At 46.1% G+C, this 20,071-nt stretch overlaps 1 protein-coding gene across 1 annotated transcript in view; it reads right to left on the reverse strand.

Moving 5' to 3' along the window:
- EPC2 (enhancer of polycomb homolog 2) overlaps nt 1-19,702 on the reverse strand; it is a 232,707-nt gene extending 213,005 nt beyond the window's left edge. Inside the window, exon 1 of the mRNA XM_010330319.2 lies at nt 19,558-19,702. The gene's annotated coding sequence lies outside the window, so the exon portion shown is untranslated. The remainder of the gene's footprint in view (nt 1-19,557) is intronic.
- Between the last annotated feature and the right edge of the window lie 369 nt (nt 19,703-20,071).

Genomic DNA, 20,071 nt, shown 5'->3' on the forward strand with positions numbered 1-20,071 from the left:
GCCGTGGAAGGTAGTGGTTATCAGCACTGGTTATCTCGGTGTAGCAGCATTGTGGATAACATTTGCTTTCTTCAGGTTCTTCTCTGTGTTTGAAACTTTCTGTAATCAACATGCTTTGCTTTTATAAAAAGGGGACAATAATTGTTTAAATGATAGCACTAGCTCTATTTAAACTGGTAGTGCGTTTAAAGATCAGAGTCAGGGAACCGTGGGCAAATGAGAAGGGTCTGGGTGGGCTCTGCTGCTGGCCTGCCAGCATCCACTTCCTACCAGAGCTCCGTTGCTGTCCTCTACGTCTTTCATGCGCCCCTACAGAACCACTCTCCAATTCTCTCTTCCTCACTCTATGTCCTGGAGGGAAGCTGACCTTTACCGACAACATCAAAGGCCCTGGATGGATTGGCCAGTAGAGGACACCAGTGTGAGATCAAAGGGATTAGCGAGCATGAGGCTGGGTGTCCATCCCTCAGGCTTCCTCCCAGCAGGCTGGCTGTGATCCTCTTTGGAAGGCTGTGTCTCCCTCAGATGCTTCTCTTCACACAGCTCTCTTTGTCTCTGGTACCCTTGGCTTCCCTGGCTAGCCTTGGGGTGGTGTAATGGGCTGAGTGGTGGTCCCCCCCAATCATGTCAATATGCTAATCCCTAGAACCTGTGAATGTGACCTTTTTTGGTAAAAGGTCTTTGTCAATGTAATTAAATTAAGGATTTTGAGATGAAGAGATTATTCTGGATTGTCTGGGTGAACTCTAAATCCAATAAGTGTCCTTATAAAAGAGAAACAGAGAGAGATTGGACATAGAGCAGAGGAGAGAGCATGAGGAGGCAGAGATGGGAGTGATGCAGTCACAAGCCAAGGAGTGCTGATAGCCACGGCAGCTGGGGAGGCAACGAGTGATTCTGGCCTCAGGCCTCCAGGGGAAGTGTGCTCCGGGGCCTCTCTGGACTCCTGGCCTCCAGAACTGTGGAAGAATAAATTTCTTGTGTCAGTTTGCTGAGAATGATGGTTTCCAGCTTTATCCATGTCCCTGCAAAGGACATGAACTCACGTTCTGCACATGTACCCCAGAACTTAGAGTATAATTTTTAAAAAGAATATAAATTTCTGTTGTTTTAAGCCACATAATTTGTATTATTTTCTTATAGTGGCCACAGGAAACCAATATAGATGGTAACAGTATGCCCTGTTACTGGCCTTCGAGGTGCAGTGTTTTTTGTTTTTTTTTTAAATTTCCTTACACCACTCATACCTCTGTAGTCCCACTGTTAACTTCCCCTTACATTACTTGATTTTCGTGAGCCACCTGTTTCCTGTAGAAGCTTGTGTGACATGGGTGTCTACCTCACCCACAGGCAGCGTGTGCCCCAAGGCAAGCTGACCCCACCCCATATCCAGGGGTCATTCCTGGATCGTCCAAGCAATTCTGGTAATCCCTTTCCCCTTGCAAGTGGTCCAAGAATGGACATGTCCAAAATGTGGCCAAATCAGAGGGAAATCTGGGGAGTTTCTGGGACAATTCCATCTTCTGTGAGGGAGCCACAGGAGGAGATGGTCCTTCTATCCCTCTTCTTCCCCTGGACATGGCAGGTCCAGGGGAAGCCCATTGGTGAGCCAGTGATTCCACCATCCGTGAAGGTGGTCCTACCCCAGCCTTCCAGTCACTTTAGATAATACATTTCTATATCCCTTATTTCCATTTGAGTTAGGGTGTTATCAGTGGCCAGAAGCCTACTAAATGATAGAGATATAGATGGGTTATGCGTTGCCTTAATGCAAAGATGGTCAAATAGTTTTAAATATCCTAGCACCTTAAAAACTTTCAAAACTTGAAAAATCTTGATTAAAAAACACTTCATGATATATGTGTTCATGCTTGGTTGAAAATAGTGCAAAGCAAAACGTGTAGAGATTTATAGTCAACTACCATGATACATGGGGAGAGGGTCTGAAATAACAGCAGTAAGGTAACAAATAATAGAAATAAAGTGAAATGAAAACAATTCTGTGTAACACAACTGGGATATTCAAATCTGCAAACAACTATGAAAGCTGTTATATGCCAGGCACTCAGCACTGGGGAATGAAATGGGAATAAGATCTTGGTCAGTTTCTTTGAAGAGCTTATATATTAGTTTTAAAACTGGCTGGGCACAGTGGTTTATGCTTGTAATCCCAGTACTTTAGGCTGCTGAGGTGGGAGGACCCCTTGAGGTTAGGAGTTTGAGATCAGCCTGGCCAACATAGTGAGACCCTGCCTCTACAAAAAATAAAAAATAAAAAAAATTAGCCAGGAGTAGTGGCTTATACCTGTGGTCCCGCTACTCAGGATGCTGAGATGGGAGGATTGCTTCAGTCCAGTAGTTTGAGGCTGCAGTGAGCTATGATTGTGCCACTGTGCTGCAGCAAACCAAAAATCCCAACCCAAAAGATGTTTCCAGGTTATATTTCATCCCAGTCATGAAAAATAAATGCAAAACGGTTCATCTAGTGTTCATCTGCACTTGTATGTTCACTTTCTGTGCTGCTGTTGATTATATGCTTGGTGAGAAATACAGCTACAAGGTCAGAGTGAGTGCAGTGTAGAGAAAGAAAAAAAGGAATTTGATTCAGAAATATCACATAAACAAAGTGTGGTGGAAAAAATTGATCATTACCCAAAATACTGAAAACTATGTTCTACTTGTAAACTTTTATTGGAACTGTAGCAGGTATTTCCCAGACACCCTATTGAAAGAGAACTGGTCGAAGAATTGCGGGGCGGCAGTAGCATCGCAGACCTTCCCATCAAACTCCACAGAATAAAGCAGATCAAGATAAGAGCCATTTCTTTATCAGCAAAGACCCCTGCCCCTTAATTCCAGGAGCAGGTAGAAGATGTCCCTCGGTAAGTGTAGGCACATTCTTCAAACAAAACCCACTCCCGCCAGTCTGAGAGTCCCATGCAGAACCATTCCTTTTGCATCAGGCAGGTCCACTCCATAAATCCTCTTTAAAATACTAACAGCTTTGGCAGGGTTATCAAATTAATTCACAACGATGGTTGATTCCTTTAGTTTTTATCAGGGCTTGGAGAGACAGGAACATGGGGGAATGAAGAAGAGAGGGATTAAGAGAACATTTTTTGGAAAGGCTGGGACAGGTGAGATACTCAAGTTGGAAAATCCCTGGCAGGCAGAGGCTGAGTGAGAGGCCTGGAGACAAGCCATATACTTTTACCTCTTTCCTTGGTCTTATTTCCCATCTCTCCTTGGCCTTCTTTTAAGAAATGCCTCAGTGGAGGCCAAGACATTCCACAAGCTTCTGGAAACACTGGTTCTACATGATACTCAGAAAATTCTGCAGTCCGGCCGGGCTCAGTGGCTGACACCTGTAATCTCAGCACTTTGGGAGGCTGAGGCCGGTGGATCATGAGATCAAGAGATCAAGACCATCCTGGCCAATGTGGTGAACCCCCGTCCCTACTAAAAATACAGAAATTAGCTGGGGTGTGGTGGCGTGTGCCTGTAGTCTCAGCTACTTGGGAGACTGAGGCAGGAAAATCGCTTGAACCCAGGAGGCGGAGGTTGCAGTGAGTGGAGATTGTGCTGTTGCACTCCAACGTGGGTGACAGAGGGATATTCCATCTCAAGAAAAAAAGAAAGAAAAAGAAAATTCTGCAGTCCAATAAGTTTGGGAAATGCTGTGTACTGAAAGGCCTCAGAGGGTCACAAGTAGGTTTGCAAATTCATAGCTCTGAGAAGTCTTGCAGTCAGTTGCTCTAATTGGTGTATGTTTAGGCCAGGATTTTCCAAAATATTTTTGGTCAAAGAGCTCGTTAGTGCATGTTATCACCTGTTAACAATATATCCTGAGAAATGTTTGTCTGATGCTCATAGTTTTCAATGAGAGTCTTTGTTATCAAGTTTTAAGAGGATATAGCCCGTAATATTTTCGTCTTCTGACAGCTCTCTAGCTAATTGCCAATCCATAATGTCTGAGCAGGGAGGAAGAGACAAAAATGTGTTTTGGACACTCAGCTGTTTCTTTTGGCTTTCCTAGAAAACAATTTGGATGAAAACAGATTTTAACTATTCCTTACGTTAGAGTTAGCAGATTAGCCACAGGTTGTAATTACCTAGGCTCTCTTTTCTGTATTAATCTGGAAACTTGGAAGTTGGTTTCTGCTGAGTTGTTCTCAGCAAAACTTGGCCTTCTTTACAGCAGTATCCTCCTTAGTGAGCTCCTTTTCCTTACCCTGTACTCTGGAAAGAGTCCAAACATCATATCTTCCCAGGAGACCTGGTTTAAGAAAACTGCTATCGTTCCTGGCTGGAATGTGTTTCAAAAAGAATCATCACAGATACAACTGCATGTTCAGGATATTGTCTGGAAGCCACCAAACTATCAAGTATTTGAGACCACAAGAGACAGATCCAAGCGCTCACTGTAAAACTTTGCCACTCAAAGTGAACTCTGTGAGCCAGAAGCCCGGTGCCACTGGGCACAGTGGTTCATGCCTGTAATCCCAGCACTTTGGGAGGCTGAGGCGAGTGAATCACAAGGTCAGGAGTTCAAGACCAGTCTGGCCAACATAGTAAAACCCTGTCTCTACTAAAAATACAAAAAATTAGCCGGGCGTGGTGATGTGCACCTGTAATCCCAGCTACTTGGGAGGCTAAGGCAGGAGAATCACATGAGCCCAGGAGGCGGAGGTTGCAGTGAGCCGAGATCTCACTACTGCACTCCAGCCTAGGCAACAGTGCAACACTTCAAATCAAAAAAAAAAAAAAAAAAAAAAGAAGAAGAAGAAAAGAAAAATGCAAAATCTGGGGGCCCACCCCACTCAGACCTACCGAAGCAGTATCTGCATTTGAACAGACCTCCAAGTGATTTATATGCACAAAGCCTAAAAAAAATCAACATTCATTCCATCATGTCTCAGTCTCATTTATTCATTTATTAACAAATAATTTTCAGGTACCTCACCAGACACCCTCTTGTTCTAGATATTGAGGCCACAGTGGTTAAAAAGGCAGGTAAGGTCTCAGTTCTCATGCAGTTTACATTCTACTGGGGGAGACAGACATAAACACGTTTAAAAGTAAAGATTTCAGGAAGTGGCAAATGTCTGAAGAAGTAAGAGGATAATGGATTAGAAAACGAATGGGAGTCAAGAGTGAGATGCAATGGTCAGGCAGCATTGGTCTGAATAGAGACCCACCCTGGGAGAAAGAGCAGCCACCTGGCAGCCTGGGGCAGGAACATCCCAGGTAGATGACCACAGTAAGAGCAAAGCCCCAGGGAAAGTATGAACCTGGGAACAGAGAGAAAGGAGACAAGTGTGGCCAAAGCTCAGCAAATTAGGTAACTCTGAGGTCAGAGAGCTAGAGAAGGCCCAGGTTATGTGCACCAAAGAATCTCAAACTTCGAATGAAGCAGAATCACTTGGAGGAGGGCTTGTTAAAACATAGGTTGCTGGGTCCTACTCCCAGAGTTTCTGACTCAGTAGTTTTGGGGTGGGGCCCAAGAATTTGCCTTTCTGACAAGGTCCAGGTGATGGTCATGCTGCAAATCCAAGGACCACACTTGGAAAACCACTGATGGAGAGCCTTGTGCGTCCTTGCAAGGAGTGCAGTTATACTCGAAGCATGATGGAAGCCATTGGAAAATTCTAAGCAGGGAAGTGACAAGATCCGATGTTCATTTTCCTCTGTTATCCCTGGAGGAGCAGGCCTCTCCGACCATCCGCTGTCACCTGGACTGGCATCTTCCTCCTGCTGTGCTCGGCACCTGATTTGGTCCAGTTTCCCATCCATTCTCTTTATTTCCTCCCAAACATTCCCATTGTGCCTTCTGGAAGCCCCCTTCCTTGACTCACTCAATTTTGCCTGTCCTGCACCTGCATCAGAGCCTTCCCTCCTTCTTCCTTGCCTTAATTGGAGCCTGGCTGGTCCCAGGAATACAACATTCACGCGGCTCTTTCTGGCAGAGCCTGTCTGATATCTTAGTCCATGAACATTAGGGTCTGGAAGGAGTGTTGTGCTCTACCATTGCTTCTGGAACTTAACCTCTGTTACCTTTTACAAAATACCTTGCCCATTAAAGACTCTGGCTTCCTGAGTGTACCACTCAATCGCATGTCCTCATTTGTGTGATCCATTCACTCATTCACTGAGCCACACCTCCTGGCTCCCCACCTTTTTCTCTGCATAGCCCTTCTTGACAATCTCATTGACATAACCACCAGTGTCCCATCCAGCACCCTGACTTCTCGATTTCCTGAACCTTCTCATCTCTAATGATCTTTTCTCCTTCCATTCCCCCTCAAGGTCATAACCTGAACCTTGTCACCACCAGAAACTGCTCTGCTGCTGCAAGCCCAAAGGCCCACACTCTAATAAGCTTTCTGTCCTTGATACATCCTCGAGCGTCCACTGTGACAGTTCTTCAACTCTGCTGAGATCTCTTTTCTGTTGGCTCCACCACCTGTTACAATTCGTCAGCCACCTCTCTGTTCCCTCCTTGTGTCCAGCTTAGGGCTTATGGTTCATCACCATGAACGCTTCCTTTCAAAACTCCCATCCTCAGAATCCCGTTGCTTTTCCATGGTGTCTCCCTCAGAACACTAAACGAGCCCACCCATCTGTCTCTCCACTCAAGCAACTCGGCATTACTATGGAAAAGACAGGCAAGATTGCTTTCACTTTCAGTTCATCGTAGACCTCAAAGCGGTGCACACAACTCCTAAGCAATACTGCTGGTTTCTCTGTTAAAACCAGCATTCATATTCTTCTAGGTGAATTTTTTATTCCTTTTTTATCCTTAAAACTCCCACCATCCTTCCCTGTTTTTACTCTCAGCTGATGAACTCTCCTGTTTCATTGAGGAAAGAAAATGATGGAAATGCTCACATTTCCCCACCTTGAAACCTACAAGCCCAGCTACAGTTGCTGGTCTCCTCTGCCCCTTCCCTCGGCTCAGCTGTGTCCGAGTGGCCTCCTATCATCCATCCAGTCACTCCCATCAGCGTCTCCCTCACTACTGGATCGTTCCCATTGGCACACACACCTGCTTCAGTATCGCCCATCTGTTTCTTCTGTAATTTATATCTGTACTTCCAAATAATACAGCTATTTTTAGGTTCTTCAATTTTAGACACTTACTGCCTTCCTGCACCCTCCTCGTGCATATTTCCTCTCCACCCACCCTTCCAACGTTGTTACAGCACCATTTTTGGCTAAACCAATGTTCTGTGCTAGCATTAGTACAAGTACACACAGCTGAACCATATAGGCTGTTATTCTTTTATGGGTTAACGTTGGTTTTCTTGGAGTTATTATCTCATTTTTCACTGCTTAGTCTTCCAAATATCAATTACTAAGATTTTACTAAGCTTTCCAATCAAACTGCAGAAGCCCTCTCCTGAGTCATGAGTAACCACTCCAGACTGCTTCTTCACCCTCAAATCCAGCTGCTGCCAGTGAACGGCTCTGCTAGGAGTGTCACCTATGCACGTGTGTGATCTCTGCAGTGTGGCCAGCGTAGGGAAGTGGGACTTCATCATGCTGCAGTTCAGGATTCCAAGAGTGAGTATTCCTGAGACAGGGTGGAGGTCTCATAGCCTTTTGTGACCTCGCCTGGAAGTCACATAGGGTCGCTTCTCCCCTATTGTAATGATGGAAGCAATCAAAACCTCACCCAGATCATGGGCAAAAAAGCACAAAGCTCTCTTCTCTATGGAAGGAATGTCGAGGAAGATTGATGACCATGTTTTAAAGCTGCCACAGAGACAACTTATGTGGGATAATACTAAAATTGTGATGATAAATAGTCCAAACGTTTCCAAAGAATTTTCTTTTTCTTTTCTTTTTTTTTTTTTTTTTTGAGACAATGTCTCACTCTGTCACCCAGGCTGGAGTGCAGTGGCATGATCTCAGTTCACTTCAACCTCCGCCTCCTGGGATCAGGCGATTCTTGTGCTTCAGCCTCTCTGGTTGCTGGAATTACAGGTATGTGTCACCACGTCCAGTGAATTTTTTTTTTTTATTTTTTTTTTGTATTTTTAGTACAAAATAGTTTAGTACATGTTTCACCATGTTACCCAGGCTGGTCTTGAACTCCCGGCCTCAAGTCATCTGCCCACCTAGGCCTCCCAAAGTGTTGGGATTACAGGTGTAAGCCACTACACCCAACCAAGAATTTTTATTGTTGTATACAGGAAATACAAAATTTCTTGGTGATATCGGAAATGTAACTACTGTACAGTATTGTCATGAGCTTGAGTAGAGTATCTTTGGAGGGAATCCTAAGAAGCTGGTACTGGGAGAAACTGGGTAACGAGGCTGGAGCAGGAAGAGACTTTGCCCTGTAGACCGTTTTGTATCTTTTGAATTTTTCGTCAAGGCCTTGAACTGCCTTTCTAAAAATATTAAATGATCAAATGTCTTTGACCATGTCACAGCTTTTCCTGTGGCTGTGTCACTTCCCAGCATAGTCTAGATGAGAGCTGTTCAAGAGAACTTTGTGACAATAGAAGTGTTCTGTATCTGACCTGTCCCATACAGTAGACACTAGCCTCATGTGCCTACTTAGCACTTGAAATGTGGCCAGTACGATTAAGGAATTAAATTTTTAATTTAAATTTTAATCACCATCTGTGACTAGTGACTACATCCTGGTCGTATTGCCAGGCGAGAGGCTGGGAGGAGCTTGCACACATGGGATGGGGGGTGTGGAGTGCGAGATCCCTTGGGTCACGGTCTCCAAACATTTTTGCTCATGTGCTCCCTAAAATAGTTTTAAACAACTGCATATCCCTTTGTACAAATTAAAGTTGACACCTAAATGCTTCCTCCTTAGTTTAAAAGTTTATTTTTGTTAAGAGTTATAAAAGATTAAACATTTCATAAGATGAAATAAGATGAGGACTAACTATAATTGGAATAAGTATTTCATGAGCTGGTTTGATAACGTAAGTTTTAATTACTGAATAATGCAGACTGAATCTGAAAGAAATCATTTTAAAATGCTTTAACCTATACTGCTTTGGTTGTTCTAAATTCAGAGTACCTCAATATGGGCCACCCTTCACCCTTGACAGAAATATACATAAGACAGGGAAAGACAGCCTGCCCTGGGGATAGACAATGCCTTGATGAATCATTAAAGAAGCCCCCAGAAACCAAATGATCAGTCTCCCCTCTTTTGTCTCAAGGAAGTTTTTACACCCCAGAGTAAGGCTGTGTGTTGCAATCATGATGTGTGAGGGAGGCATGGGAACTTCCATGAGATGACTTTAGAAATCAGTGCTTTGGACAGTAAGATTATGGAAGTGGATTTCCCTTAAATCACTCAAGGACATTTATCCTCCTGAAAGGTCTGTACACCATCAGATGTACCTGACCCCAGTTTGAAGACTGCTGCTATGAAAAGGTGGAAGCTGAGCTTAGCACTCAGTTACCTGCTACTTCTGGCTTCAACTGAGACCTGCCACATGGGAAAGATAAGGGCCCTTTCCCAGGGGCCCCTCCAGTGAGGCAACGTGGCCCTGTCAATATCTCTGCCTCAGGCCTCTGGCCTGCTCTCCAAGGCTCACTCAGCTGGAATTTTTAAGCCCATTCCAAGTGGAAAGGGGCAAACCCAGGCCTGCCTTCTCCAGGGCTCAAGGATGAGCAAGGCAAGACTCTGCCTTTTCCCCAATACACTCTGCTCCATCACCCCCTCTTCACATCACGCCCTCCTCCCCGGCCCTGCAGTTACTTCAGATGGAATGCAGAATAGAGGTGGTTTGGAGAATTGCAGTTCACTAGCATGGGGGCACGGGGCTGCGAGGGACTGATTCAGTGACAGTAGTCTGAGTAACCTAGGACAGATCAGAGTGCCATCCTCGGCCGTCTCACATCTAAACAAGGGGTTGCTCCTAAGACGAAAATGGTATGAGGTCCAAGTTACTCTTTAAAAAATCCCTGAATTTGGCCGGGCACAGTGGCTCACGCCTGTAACCCCAGAACTTTGGGAGGCCAAGGTGGGTGATCACCTGAGGTCAGGAGTTCGATGCCAGGCTGATCAACACAGAGAAACCCTGTCTCTACTAAAAATACAAAAAAATTAGCCAGGTGTGGTGGCACATCCCTGTAATCCCAGTGACTTAGGAGGCTGAGGCAGGAGAATCACTTGAATCCAGGAGGCAGAGGTTGCAGTTAGCCAAGATTGCACCATTGTACTCCAGCCTGGGCAACAAGAGTAAAACTCCATTTCAGAAAAAAAAAAAAAAAAAAAAAAACCCTGGATTCAGCCCACAGGGTTGGTATTTGTGTGCCACATTGGAGACCAAGGTACCTTCTGTCAAGATGTCCAATACAGAGACCACTTTTTTCTTCCGGCTGAGTGAGGATAGATCACTGCTTTGGTCAAGCACTGGATGTGTAGTTGGCTTGCATCTAAGAGCCATATTGTATAATAAAAAATGTATTTCCTTTTTTTTTTTTTTTTTTTTTTTGAGACGGAGTCTCAGTCACCAGGCTGGAGTGCAGTGGCGTGATCTCGGCTCACTGCAACCTCTGCCTCCCTAATTCAAGCAGTTCTCCTGCCTCAGCCTTCTGAATAGCTGGGATTACAGATGTGCACCACCATGCCCAGCTAATTTTTGTATTTTTAGTAGAGACAGGGTTTCACCATGCTGGCAGGACGGTCTCAATCTCCTGACCTCATGATCCACCCACCTCAGCCTCTCAAAGTGCTGGAATTACAGGTGAGCGCCACCGCGCCCAGCCCCCCAAAATGTATTTTTTAAGCCCAAGAATGATATTAGTATGTAGAGTGCTCACACTGAGAGGCTGGAGGGAATTGGGCCCTGAGGGTGGCAAAGAGCCCTACCTCCCATGACTTCCTCACCTGGGGCAAAAGATCATCGATGGACTGACAGGGACAGAAGCACTGAGAGCATTCCCATTGCTGCTCCGTGCCAGGTACCACACTAAGCAGTCTACGTACATTTTCAGACAGAAGTTAACACAAAAGGTCCTCCATGTCACCCCACTCCCCATTTAGACACATTGGCCCACTTCCTAACATATGAGGGCCCGAGACTGCCAAGAAGAGGCAAACATGACAGCCATTAAACTTCTAATGATCAAGTGAGCATCTAAATGGTGCTTGTCCTGGGGAAAGGCTGAAGGGACCCAGAGGTACACAGCAGTGGAACCAGTGGAGTTGAAAATGAAGATGGATGAGTTAAGTGTGACATAATGAAGGCACTTTGTTGGACAATCTCTTGATGAACTTCAGGAGAAGAAGCTTAAGCCAGCAATGCATTTTCTCTATTTTTTTTTTTTGCCAGGGGTAACTTTTAAAACATCAATTAATAACTTCTACAGCATGCTATAAATTTGCCTACAGTTGTCATTATAAAGAAACGCAATTGCCCACCATGAACTTGGTTAGTTTAAAAGTCTTGAAGGCTGTGTCCACATATTCTATCATGTTAACCTTGGTGGTAAATGCTCATGTCTTCTTGCAAATTGATTCCATATTAACACTGTCAGAAGATAATTCATACCCTGCCTCTTGTCTTCCTTCATCCCATTCCCTTCATTAAATGTTCACTGCCCATTTCCCAATAGGCAAGCACTCAGTGGGGTCCTCCTAGGTCAGCCACTTGAATAGCCCCCCACCCTGCAGATGCCAGTGAAGGAACAAGGACACACCAGCCAGAGAGCAAGTGAGAGGCCCCTCCCCTAGCCCATGGATGATGTCAGCTCCTCAGGGGGATTGTATTTCTGGTCCAATACTGCCAGTGACTGCCTTCTGTTATTTTTTAATGATAGCTTGACTGATGCTGTATTACCTCTCCCTTTATATTTTATTTGAAGTGCCCATTATCAGACTATCAGGATGTTATTTATCCAAGTAGAAAAAAGGCCAGTGCATCACTCTTTAACTCAGAATGCAGCCCTTCTGCCTCTCTAGGCATCAAGGACACATATTTTCCTGTGGGGGAGGGTCCAGATACCATCCACCTTGGCATTGTCCATCCTGGAGCCATTAGTTTGCTTATACACGGTCAGGGCTGACTGTCTTCTAAACGTTTCCCTTCAGTATTGACATCTTTTTTCTCTGAATTCCAGTGGCCCACTGCCCAGTTCCATGGCACTGCTTTCTACCTTAGAGTTGTTAATGTGTGTCTATGGATGAGTCTTGGCCATGCCTTGCAATAGCTGGGATCCCGTAAATGGTAAAGCTTCACTGTGAGTGCAGCACTCAGGCCCAGAGCAAGAGGGAGAGCACTTTGGGCTCCAGACATGCAACACATGATTCCACGGCCCCTCCAGGGCTCATGTTCAGCCTGTTGTTCCAGTCTGGAACCATCAGATGCCTTGGTTGTGGTGGCCAGGGTAGCCGTTGGAGACCCCAGGCCAGAGTGCAGGATGGCAACCACCTGGGTGGGCTCTGTCACCCAGGGTGGGCTCACCTCTTTGTGCCACGTTGAGAGCCAAGGATTTGAGGTCTTTCAGCAGCAGAGAACTGGTGATCACAAGATGGAAAAGAACCCAGATAGGCCTTGCCTTCATGATAGCTCTCACTTGGATTCATTAGACAAATGAAAAATTAGCTTTTTTTTCATTCTCTGTCACTTGGCCACTGTATTCACTTTCCAGCCCTGCCACACTCTCTGTTGCCCCTGCCAGCATGGAGGAGTTTTAGCCTCTTTGTGTGGGCAGTCATTCATTTATTCAGCCATCTGTGTCCTCACATGGCTGTCTTCTTACAAGGGCACTAGTTGCATTGGATTAGGGGCCCACCCTACTCCAGTACAACTTCTTCTTAACTATTTCTGCAAGGACTCTGTTTACAAATGGCACCACACTTTGAAGTGCTAGGGATTAGGATGTCAAGATATCTTTGTAAGGGGATATCATTCAACTATAACATCATTGAATCTGAAAGAAATGGGGTTAGGGCTAAAGATGAGTATGCCTTCTGAGCTATTAGTCCAGCAGGAAGGAGAGCCAGGGATGGCCACAAAATCCCTTGAGAGTGGAAATATTTTTAGAAAACAGACAAACAATGAAGGCACAGGTTAGAAAGAAAAGAAGAGCAAAGAATGAGGCAGTAGGGCAAGAATGAGGAGTGGGAGGTTAAGGGAAGGAGGGGGCACCTGAGCCCAGGGAGACTCGTGGGCAGTGAGAAACACAGGGGAAGAGGGCCGGGAGCACCTTCTGGAGGGCAGGAAACCATGGACTCTATTTAGGAGCTCATTAAGCAACTTCCTATCTGAGGCGGGAAGGGCAGTGGGTGTTCTGCTCAGCCAGCTGATGGTCTTGCTTCATGTGTCCTACATGTGGATAAGTACATGGGAGAAGCCAGGGTTATGGCATTTTGAGCCACATCTCTGAGCTGTGGACCCACGTCCAGGCTGACAGACACCATAGCAATGCGACTGGTAGAACAGCCTGGGGGCTGTGGAGCTGCTTCCTGCGGGAGCTGAGCCCAGGCCCTGGCTAGACAGTGCCCACTCAGGTGCCCTGTGGAAAGCGGGTACAGCTCCAAGCTCCCTTGGATCCAGAAGGAAACACCATTTCTGGCAGCCAGCTATAATATAATCCCCAAGACCATCCTACTGATCTCTGCTCCCAAGGGATTTTGTTGTGGGTCCAGCAGAGAATGAATGGGTTGGAGTGGGTGGAGCAGCTTGCTCGGTCTGGGGCTCTAGGGAAACATGTGCCTCCTCCTTCCAGGCACAGTGCTGGGCACTAGCATAAACCCTTGTTCCACACTGGCCTGTTCTTCAGGGTCATCCCTCAGCAAATTTGGAAAGGAGGTAAAGATTCCCCCACAACCACTGGTCCCCCCAGCATTCTGGGGTAACACACTAGACTTCCAGGTCCTGGCCATGGGTCTCCACAACTCTGAACCTCTCCTGTCCCCAGCAGTGTCCATTCAAGTGCCCTGCCCTGGGTTGTATTTTATTTCTTAATAGATGGCAACTATTGAACTTGATAAGCCAATCAGAGCAACGTTGGAAAACACCTAACATGACTAGATTATTGTTCTCAATGGACTCCTTTAGTCAGAGATGTTGGTTGCCAACTGTAGGAAGTGACTCTAAGGAATTTAAGCAGAAATGTTACTTACTGGAAGGACAGGCAGCTCACAGCATGGAAGAGGGGAAGGAACCACATTGCTGTGGAAGCAGACAAGGCCAGGCTGAGCAAAGGTGGCTCCTGGGGAACCATCATCTCAGTGCCACTCTGGTGGCTCTGGACGCTGGACACTGCTGCCCTGGGCTGGCCCTGGCAGGGGCACCCGTGGGTCATCTCCAGTAGCCCCAGGTCTTTGTATCACTCCTTCAAGTTTGACGATTCGCGCTACGGCACTTGATTGCAAGCCCCAGACCCAGTGTCCCTCTCTAGTTTCCTGGAATGGGAAAAGACCACGCACCCATTTGTTTCTGTAGTGAGAGAGGAGCCCTTTCTCCTCCACTGTCCCACCCCCACCACTTATTCTAGGATTTCTCCAAGACAGGGCGAGTGTTCCATGTGGGTGGCCCAAAGGAACAACTGCCCAGTAAAGTAATATGTGTGTACATTCATAAGGGGGCCTCCCAAGACAACTCCCTAACTCAAAAGAGTGATTCTCATGGGGATTTCAGGCACCAAGACAGATGGACAGGGGAGACCTGCCTAATGTCATAGGCAGAAGCCCTGTGAGCAGACGCTTAGGTCCTCTCATGACAGATCCTAGTGCTGTTGACCACACTGGCCGAATTAAGCACAGAGCTGATGCTAGGCCCACATTTGCTAAATGAAGGAATAAATTTTTGGGTCTTCCACTGCATGATGATCTGCCTCAAATACATCAAGAAAAGAGACAGGATAAAATGATCAATAAAGAAAAAATCTAATGGCCTCGGGGTAAGCTATTAAACCTTTTTGCATCCCCATTTCCTTATTCTGAAAGATAAGAAGGTTGCATAAGACTTTATCTCTAAGAATTTACCCTTGAATAAATTGCAGAAAGAAATTTCATCACATATAAGACAGCTGGAAATTTGAACACTGACTACATAATTTGAAGATGTTAAGAAATTACTTTTAATTAATCACTTTTTAGGTGCGCTGATATGACTTAGTCTTAAAAAGAGTCTTTGTCTTTTAAAGCTTACATGCTGAAATAATTTGGGATGAAATTATGTCTGAGATTTTGTTTTGTTTTGTTTTGAAACAGGGTCTTACTCTGGCACCCAGGTTGGAGTGCAGTGGTAGGATATTGGCTCACTATAGCCTCGGCCTCCTAGGCTCAAGAAGCAGTCCTTCCACCTCAGCCTCCCAAGTAGCTGGGACTACAGGTGTGTGCCACCATGCCCAGCCAATTTTTTTTTTGGGGGGTGGGGGGTGGAGAGATAGGTTTCACCATGTCACTCAGGCTAGTCTTGAACTCCTGGGCTCAAGAAATCCACCTGCCTTGGCCTCTTGAAGTACCGGGATTATAGGTGTGAGCCACTGTGCGTGGCTGATTTGAGATTTTAATAAATTAGAGAGAAAAGTGTGTAGGAAAACTGATTTTGAAAAATGGCTCTGAGTTGATAATTATTGGGACTGGATTACGTGTACAGGATGATGTGTTATGCTATTTTGTCCACTTTTTATTTGTTTAAAAATTTCCATGATAAAGTGTTTAAAATAAATAAAACAATCTTTTTCTGTAGCCCTGTAGCGCCTATCACAGTCAGAGCTTGTGCTGGGCCTGGGATGGTTACCCAACATCTCTTGCCTCTTTGCTGTTTCCTAAAATAACCCCTTGATTTCATGCAGGTGTCATCTCTTCACACATAGCCTGGTGACTCAAAGGAAGGTGAGTCTATTCCCACCTCCAGCCCCGATTAGTCTCAGAGTGAGACCATCAGAGTGAGCCCAACCTTCTTGCTGATGATTAGTTCTAGAAGGGCATGGGATACAAAGAGAGGTTTGATGGGTCTCTGAGGAATGTCCTACTCAGCTTAAAAGGAGGGAGGAAAGGGGTGGCCTCAGATACCACCAGCAACCATGCTGCAACCTGGAGGAAAACCAGCTTCAAGGATGAAGCCAACATGCTGAGCAGCAGAGTAGAGAGATGGGCGAAACCCAAGTCTTTGGTAGCAGGGCTGCATTGCTGGATCAAACATCCCTGAAGTCCATATTATCTCTCAATTCCCCTTTACATGATATCATACATTTTCTTTTTCTTTTCTTTTCTTTTTTCCTTTTTGAGACAGAGTCTCACTCTGTTGCCCAGGTTAGAGTGCAGTGGTGCAATTTCAGCCCACTGCAACTTCTACCTCCCAGATTCAATTGATTCTCCTGTCTTAGCCTGCTGAGTAGCTGGAACTACAGGTTCCCACCACCATGTCTGGCTAATTTTTGTATTTTTCATAGAGAGGGGGTTTTATCATTGTGGCCAGGCTGGTCTTGAACTCCTGATCTCAAATGATATGCCTGCCTCTACCTCTGATGTCATAAATTTTCTTATCCTTCAAGCCACTGTTTTAAAAAAACAAACAGATAAATCTTTGTGAATAACTAAGACTATCCTAACAAAACCAGGGCTGAGTGACCACTCTCCCTAACTGGTGGAATGAGAACTACACTAAAAAACGAGGGGGCCCTGATCCGGCAGTCACCCCTGGTGTTTGGAATGCAGGAGGCAGGTGGCGGTAGAAGGGGTCTCTCAGAAAGTGGAGACATTGGCATACCCTGGGACCATTTCAACCCAGACAGATAGCTTCTCCTAATGTCACTACATCCTACTTTGAATGATGTTAACCTGAAGCTCTGGACACAAGAGGAAGCGTCCCCTTCCAAGGGGCTGATAGGAAAGTTGTGCCTGGCCTTTGCTGCTGTGGATTGCTGCGAGATATGAGACGAAGCAGCAACTCCTCTTAGAGGTCTAGCAGGCACCTCACCACCGCCACAAAGCATGGAAACAAAGGCAACTCCTGGGTTTCTTTAAAGGGAATTCCAGGCACAGAGCTGGTGATGAGAAGTAAGTAAGCAACCTGATAAGCAAGAAGGTAAATAGTAGCTTAAAACAACAGCCAAGGAAGCTAGAATCATGGGATGTTTGGTTCCCTATAGAAATTAAAGATTGCATCTTAACGTGTGTTCCTGAGTAGTTTTTTAGACACCCAGACTCCTGCCAAATGCACTCGCTGGTACAAAGACCTCAGATAAGGGGAACTGAGGACTGAATTCTGACTACTATAAATTTCTTCCTGAGGGGCCTGAAGGAGGTCGGAACTAACACTCTTTTTTGCTAATACCAAATTTATTCTATTTTATTATTTTAGATAGGGTCTTACTCTACCCATGAAGGCTGGAGGGCTGTGCTGATATAGCTCACTGCAATCTCCAATTCCTGAGTTCAAGCAATCCTCCTACCTCAGTCTCCTAAGAGCTGGGATCGTAATGTGAGCCATTGCACCAATTTGTGTGTGTGTGTTTGTGTGCGTGTGTGTGTGCGCGCGCTCGCGCGCGTGCAGGAAGGGTCTCACTTTGTTGCCCAAGCTGGTGAGCTCAAATTTTTAGACAAAGCTTTGCCTCCTGAACCACTTGCAGATCAGAAAATTTTTGAATTCACCTATGACCCTCTTTGAGATATCAAGCGTTTTTAGGTCCAACCAGTGTATAACCTCCATGCATTGATTTATGACTTTGCCTGTAACCTCTGCCTCTTCACTTTTAAAAACCCTTACCTGGAAGCCATCAGGGAGTTCAGGGAGTTAGCAGCCCAATTCTCCCTGCTTGGGGCCCTGTGATAAATGCCTCACTTTCTCTTGCTGCAATCCTGATGCCAGCGTTTGGTTTTGCTGTACTGGGTAAGTGAACCTCAGTTCAGTTCAATAACAAATACCTACGGCATTCTTTCCCTGGCAGCATATTCATAATGGAAATGATACAAAGCCATTTTTATTATCATGAGATGCAGAGAAGGGCATTAGCAGGAGCAGAGGCTATACTAAGGCTTGGCCGCCGGGCCAGGAGCTCCCGTGGCAGGGGAGGGCATGCAGCCTGCAGAGGGCTCTGGCTTGCACCCCATATCAGAGATGGAGTTGCTGGTCTTCTGCCTCCTCCAAGTCTCATGCTTAAGGAGACTTGAAATCCAGCAGACGGTATCATTGAACTGAGCCTCAGCAAGGCTGAATTTAGGGGTCATTCATAAAGCAGAAAGCTCTCCTTAGGTTTCCAGTGAGAGCTGGTGTTGAGCATTTCAGGAAGCAATTAATATATAACCTAGGGAAGCCTGAGAGCAGGGATTGTCTCTCACACCCACTGTAGGCAGCCAAGCCCCAACTTTTCACTCTATTAGCTCCTTAGTCTCTGATGAATTGTTCTGTCCTTCCCACCATCTCTGCTACCACCCCAGTGCAAGTCATCACGATTTCTCATCTGGACAATTGCAATATTTCCTAATGGTCTCTCTGAATTGATTGCTGCTGCTTCCCTACTCAGTTCTTCCCACAAAAACCAGAACAATCCTTCAAAAATGCAAATCTCATTGTGTCTTTTCCATTCCTGGAACCTGCCAATTGCTTCCTACTGCCCACGGTGTTCTCCACGCTGATGCCCACCTTCCTCTCACCCCCACTAGACACGCAGGACATCTTGACTCCCTCCACACATTCCATTCTCCAACCCCAGGCTTTCCTCATACGCTGATGCTGCAGTTGGAGCTGCTAGCTCTCCACCCGCCCCTTCGTTCCACAGTCCCAGCTCCTTTCTGTTCTATCTTAACAAGCCACCTCTTGGAGGAGAAGCTTTCTTCCACTGTTTCCTGTTTCCAGCCAAGTCCTATCCTCTTTACACGCGCACTCCCCCACACCCCGTATCTTGCCTGTCTCCTTCAAATATTCAATATAACAGAAACTTCCTTTCTCATTAAATTAAAACGGTAGCTCTCTACACTCCATCCCAAACAGGTATCACAGTGCCTGGAACACAATCAATGATTAGTAAATGAATATCAGCTGGCTGCCTATCAGTTTTCCTTCCAAAGGTATGGCCTCAACTACCTCCTTGAGACCTTCTTTGGCTTCTTAGCGTCTCTGGAGCTTCACACCTACAAAGTTCCTGCTGGCAGGGACAGAACATGGAAAGAAACGGACAAATAGAGTCCCATTTGGAACCTGGAAGCAAGGCTGTTGCCTTCCAGAGAGAAAATGGCTTGGTTAGAATTCTGGACGTTCTCTGCACAAGCAGACTGGTTTCTTACTGTTTGTTCTAAAATGTTTGTGTCAAAGATACAGACTACAGACTTGAAACAGAAAGCACAGGCTGAGAGGAAGAAAGGCCAGAGCCATTTCCTGTACCCCCTGCAGTCACGCCAGGAGAGAGGGCATCCTTGTTCCCTTCCTGCCTCCCCAGCATTAAATGGAAACCTTGCAGGTCAAGTCAGTGTTTCTGCCAGGCTGCAGAAACAGAGAGAGGTCTGGTGGGAGAAACCACAGCTGGGATGCCGGGGGTGGGATAAGGGACCCCATGAGGCTCCATGCATGGGAGCCACGGATTTCTTCCCTTGGAAGGACACAGGCACTTGGAGTAGCTCACCTTTCTGAAGGGAGATGAAGCCGCAGCAGGACGCATCTTCTCCTCCATGTAAGGCTGTCGGCCTCCTTCTCAGCGTGAGAGGCGTCTCCTTTCCACTCCCTTTCTTCAGAGTTAACCACAGCCACCTGAAGCTCATTTCCATGTGCCTCTCTGAAAAAATCAGAGCTGCTTTATCTCACAGTTCCATGAGGAAGAGCTGAGACTGTTCTGCCAGGAAATGGGTCACTGGCTGGGTCAAGGGAGCACAGTGGCTGGCAGCTGAGCCCAGCCAGCGTGGCTGAGAAATCAAGGCGGCCTACAGGTGGGCCTGGTCACAGGGGCTCTGGGGGACCCCACTATTGGAGATGGGTGGGGAAGCCGGTAGGAAGTGTGGGACAGTGTTGGCTGGTGCAGGGTGGCACTAGGTTTGGACGTAGCCACGTGACTTCGAGCTCTTCCTCCCCAAGTCTGACTATTTTCTGGTATAATAACACGGAGCTGGTTGTGTGGACCTGGAGAGAATGCGCATGGATTT

Source organism: Saimiri boliviensis, chromosome 5, assembly GCF_048565385.1.
Source record: "Saimiri boliviensis isolate mSaiBol1 chromosome 5, mSaiBol1.pri, whole genome shotgun sequence".
NCBI lineage: Eukaryota > Metazoa > Chordata > Mammalia > Primates > Cebidae > Saimiri > Saimiri boliviensis.